This window comes from Lemur catta, chromosome 5, assembly GCF_020740605.2.
Source record: "Lemur catta isolate mLemCat1 chromosome 5, mLemCat1.pri, whole genome shotgun sequence".
NCBI classification, from domain to species: domain Eukaryota; kingdom Metazoa; phylum Chordata; class Mammalia; order Primates; family Lemuridae; genus Lemur; species Lemur catta.
This window is the reverse complement of record NC_059132.1, coordinates 41,256,498-41,262,397: the sequence shown is the minus strand read 5'-3', so window position 1 is coordinate 41,262,397 and position 5,900 is coordinate 41,256,498.

The following is a 5,900-nucleotide window of genomic DNA, read 5'->3' as shown; positions in this document are numbered from 1 at the left end:
TCAGCCCCTCTCTGCTCCCAGAAAGGGAGAGGGGGTGGCCGGCTGAAAATACTAACCTTCTAATCATGTGGATTGTTCCCCTGGAGATGTGCCTGCATCCTGAAGCTGTCCAGGAGACCCCAGCCGTCAGTAATCTTTTTAGGATACAAAAAGACACATCCAATGCAATCGTGTACTGCATGGGGAGGCTTTGGATAATGACTGACCACATATACAGAGGTGAACCTAGCAGATTATAACAGAACTTAAAAATTCCTGTTGTCTAGTGATGTCATAGCTGCCACAATCTCGTGATGCATGACCTTTTTTGTTTATATTCCCAAATACTTACCAGTTCTTACAATCGCCTACAGTATTCAGGACAGTAACCTGCTGTACAGGTCTGTAACCCAGGAGCAATAGGCCATACCATACAGCCTAGGTGTGCAGTGGGGTGGTTTGTGTAAGTACACTCTGTGATGTTCTCACAACAACGAAATCGCCCAAGGACTACTTCTCAGGCTTATTTCCACGGTTAAGCAACGCAAGACTGTACATATTTCTTATTATATCACACATGTGTCCACCACTGCAGTGTCATACAGAGCGAATTTCACTTACCTAAAAACCCTCTGTGCTCCGCCCATTCATCCTTCCCTCTGCCCAACCCTGAGCAACCACTGTGTCCACAGTTTTGCCTTCTCCAGGATGTCACGTAGTGGAAATTATACAGTAAGTAGCCTTTTCAGATTGGCTTCTCTCACTTCATAATATGTATTTAGATTTACTCCATGTCTTTTTTTTAATTTCAAAATATCAAGCGGTACAAATGTTTTAGGTTACATGCATCACTTTTGTAATACCCCCGTCTTTTTATGGCTTTGTAGTGTGCTTCTTTTTAGTGCTGAATAGTTTTCCATTGTCTGGATGCACCACTGTGTATTTATCTATTTACCTGCTGAAGGACATCTTGGTTGCTTGCAAGTTGTGGCAATTATAAATAAAGCTGCTGTGAACACCCAGGTGCAGGTTTTTGTATGGACCTAAGTTTTTAATACCATTGGATAAAGAGCATAATTACTGGATTATATGGTGAGAGTATGTTTAGTTTTGTAGGAAACTGCCAAAACTGTCCTCTGAAGTGGCTGTAACATTGTACACTCCCACCAGCAATGGATGAGAGTTCCTGTTGCTCCACATTCTCTCTAGCATTTGGTGGTGTCAGTTTTGGATTAGCCATTCTAATAGATGTGTAGCAGTATTTTCTTGTTTTAGTTTTCAGTTCTCTAATGACAGATGGTGTTGAGCATCTTTTCATATGATTTTTTTTCATCTGTACATCTTCTTTGGTGAGGTACCTCTTCAGATCTTTTACCCATTTTATAATTGAGTTATTTGTTTTCTTATTGTGAGTTTTAAAAGGTTTTTTGCATAGTTTGGATAATAGTTCTTTATCAGGTATGTGTTTTGCAAATATTTTCTTCCACTCTGTTACTTATTTTTCTTTCTAATTTGGTCTTGAGGTCTCTACCTGGCTATAAACTCTGGCCCTGTCCTGATGTGGCCCCAGGGAGGTTGGTCATAATGTTTACAGCGCACCTTTCATGGGATACTTCATTATCCTGGTGGACGGCCTAGTGCCTAAGTGTCCGACCTGTGGCCAGGTGTCCCTCTCACAGGAAACTTGTTTACACTGGCAGATGCCTTTGTGGCTCTCAGATGACCTATGTTTACTCTTACCACAATAGCCACTCTCTAGCAGAGCCCTGAGTGGGAGAGAAGTTGGGTTTGCATGTGTCAATTGGGTGAGACACAGAGGAGGCAACACGAAACACATGAAATAATCGAAGCAGTCTATTACTTGTGGATCCCAGAGAGAAGAGGGCAGCACACCTCAAGGGCAAACGGGAAGGGGAAATTCACCATGCTGGATACATACAGTCAATGAGGAGTGAGAGAAGGGGAGAGAGAAAGAGAGAGAGAGAGAGAGAGAGAGACACTAACTTGTGGGCCCAAGCCTTTACTGGGGTCCAAGGCATGACCCAAGTGGATTTCCTATGGGGAGTTCTAATTCATGGCTTTACAGTAAGTAGACACAAGTTCCATAGAGTCATGCTGTGACTGAGAAGTGGTCACTGTGGCATATCTGTGTGGTCCATGCAGGATGTAGGGGTCAGTGGGGTGAGTCACGTAGGTTGTATCCAGCTGTCGCAAGGGGAGGTGGTCACCAGGAGGTGCTTGTATAAGGCAGATATCTGAATCTACACATTGAGGAACTGGGAGAAGGTGGAGAACTAGAAACCATGTCAATGGTGACTAAGCCCAGGGTCTGGGATGAGAAAGTCTGACTTAACATTCAACATGGATTCCTAGGCAACAAAAAATCATAGGAAATCACTACATATGCTATTGCTTGTTTTGCTTGGTTTCTCATTTTTTCTTTTTAAATAAAGACAGGGTCTCAGTCTGTTGCATGGTGCGATCATAGTGGACTGCAGCCGTGAACGTCTGGGCTCGAGGAATCCTCTCATCTCAGCCTCCTGAGTAGCCGGGACTACACGCATGAGCCACCACACCTGGCTAGTATTTTAAATTTTTGGTAGATACAGGGTCTTAACGGTGGTGCCCAGGCTGTTTTCTCATTCTTTTAAGTGTCTTTCATAGAGCAAAAGTTTTAATTTTAATAAAGTCCAACTTATATATTTTTTTCTTTCACAGATCACGCTTTTGGTGTTATGTCTAAGAAGACGTTGCCAAAATCAAGGTCATCTAGATTCCATCCTATGCTATCTTTTAGGAGTCATATAGTTTCCATATTACATTTAGGTCTGTGATCCATTCTGAGTTAATTTTTGTGAAGGGCATAAGGCATTATTTGTTTAGTTTCGGATATGGATATACATTTTCTCCAGTACCATTAGTTGAAAAGACTGTCTTTGCTTCATTGAATTGCCTTTGCTCCTTTGTCAAAGACCAATTGACTCTAATTAGGTGAGTCTATTTTTGGGCTTTCTGTTTTGTTCCATTGATCTACGTCTCTATTCTTTCACCAATATCATACTGTCTTCATTTTTGTAGCGTTATAGTAAGTCTTTTTAAATATAAAACAATTTTTATGGATGCAATAGATATACATAGTTTTGAGGTACATGTGATAATTTAATGCATTATATAATATGTAAAGATCAAATCAGTGTACATGGAATACCTATCACCTTAAATATTTGTTTTTTCTTTATGCTAGAAACATTCAAATTATTCTCTTCTAGCTATTTTGAAATGTGCAATAGATTATTGTAAGCTCTAGTCACCCTACTGATGTATCAAACATTAGGTCTTATTTCTTTTATCAGTCCATATATTTGTACTCATTAATCAACTTCTCTTCATCACCCTATAGTAAGTCTTGAAGTTGGGTATAACAGTCTTTTAAAATAATAGTTACCGTGAATCTATCTTGACTGTGTAGCAGCCTCATGAGTGGGCACTTTATATATGCATAATCTCATGAACACAGGGACTCTGCAAAGTAGCAACTATTATATCCATGTAACAGACTAGGAGACAGCCTAAAGGAGTTAATGTAATTTTTCCAAAGTCCCGAAGGTCTCCTTTCCTCACTCCGCTTGTCTCCCACTCCCACGTGCTGACTCACTGCCTGTGAGGTAGTGTCTTTTGGCTCCCAAACCAGAGGCTGACGAGCACCGAGGAATGTTATAGGCCCCTAAAGCGAAACAAAAGACAGATGCTTAGAAAATTATTAAATATCATTTCCTCATTTACAAAAAAAGAATCGCCCTTTCCATTTGCCTAAACTGCTTTTATTTATTTATTTTTTAAAAAATAAAACTTTAGCCCCTAAGCTCTGCTACGGATCTGGAGGGCCAGGAGTTGTTTGATGCCATATTATGGTGAGGAAAGAGCTTTCTTCCCAAAGGCCAGCTTCGAACCCGGCTGGCCTTTGACAATCTGATTTGTGCTTGTCCCTCCGAATACTGGCTTCCCACACGCCTCTCCTAGAGCACAGCATGTTCCTGGCTGGGCTCCCGGGCCCATGACTTTGAGGATGCCCTGGAAGTTCTCAATAGTGAACACTCCCATTTGGATGTGTTTTAACGGTAGGTGGGATAAGACAAGTGATACATGTAGTTCAGAGCCTAGGACGTACTAAGTACTCAATGAACACCAGGCAGCATTGTTAGGATCATGATTTTTACCTATCAGCTTCAAAATTTACCCCCTGAATATCCATCATGGTGCCTGGTATGACTGCAGAGGTGGCTATTTATTGCCCCGTCTTGTTCCATTCACATGTTGTCACTTCCAACATTCTGTTTCAAGTCACATCGAAGTACGCATTCATTTAGCTGACAACCTATCACATGGCATCTTTCTGCATAAAATGAACCAATTTATAGTCATTGCTGACAGCTGTTTTTGAAGGAAAGGCCATTTTCCTTAGTTGATTACGAGGAACAGTGATTAATTCAGCTCATCAGTCTGCAGCAGCCAATGCTAAAAAGGGCCTCATTGTGTGAAGCCCCCAGGTCTCTTAAAACCTGCATTTCTGAATTTGTCAGAACTTCCCCAGCCTAGACTAGACTCCAGAGGTCACTTAATCCACCCTCCTGCCTCCTATGCTATTTTTGAAGACCTCTAGGAAAAGACATTCCCTGTTTTTCCTTGGCAGTGAGCCACCAGGGGAGGTGATTTGGCAGCCGCTCTGTTCCAGGAGTCTGTGGACATTACAAAGGGGGCTCTGCCTTGAAAAGTGACTCATGGGGACAAAGGGGACAAAGTCTGATGTCACATCACAGGAGATGTTCAAGGAGCATAGGGCGAGACTGGTTTTCTTTCATCCTCCTTGCATCTTGTGCGGTGGTGGGGCACGTGGTAAGATGGAGCTGGGACAGAAACTTGGAGATTTGCTACGAGAAGCATCGGTATAGCAAGAGAATGTTCCGTGCTCCTCTTCCTGCTACTCCACATGAGGAGAGAATGTGAAAACCACATTCCACATGACCTCTAGGACCTTGCTGTGCACACCCAGGTAGAGCCGGGACCCTCTAGGAGAACGGGAGGGTAGCAAGCCCTAGGGTAACAGGGAGGGAGGAGAGGGGATGATGCCGAGAGAAGGGACTTGCAAACCCTGAGCTGTGTGCAGACGGTATCTACTTGGTGGGATGACACACACGTTGACCTGGGGCTGGACTCCAAGGCCAGCCGACCCTGGGGGAGTTTTCTTTCTTATGGCAGACAGACCTGCTCACCGCACCAGCCGTCGTGGACACTGCTCTTCCCTCTACAGGTTAAACAGAGACTCAAGTGTCTGAGCCCATTTTGCAGAGCAGGGGCTGCAGGAACTGAAGATGCCGGAGGCGTCCGAGGCTGCTTCGTGCCCTCCCTCGAGTGTGGCCTGTGAGTCTCTGAGGTCCAGCTCCGGCCAGCCATGGGCTCAGGCCCGGGGCCCTGGTGTGGGGAAAGTTCTCACCTCAAGCACTTGCCATGCAAGTGGACGACAGGAGTCAGGAAGGCAGGGAGGGTGAAGACGCAGACAACAGCGCCGTTGCACTGCGACCCAGATGAGGATGCAGGAGTGAGTGTGTTTCCTGACACTCGCCTGCTAGTGCCCTTCCAGCCCGAGTTGCACTCACCCTTTCTGTTATGCTCTCAGGTTTGTCACAAGCTCATCTATCTTCACTTTTCCTCTTTTTTTCCTCTGTAAATTAACAAAAGTGTTGCCACTTCCTTCCCTTGGCCCGCTGCGCAGCTAATCCGTAGTTTGGAACCCTTTATATACATGAATTTCTGCTGGCTACTTACTATTTACAGAAACCATATTAACAGGTTAGTATTATAAAAATCACAGTGATCAGTTTGTTCAATTCCTCATAAGAACAGGTTAAATCTTTCTGGCCAAG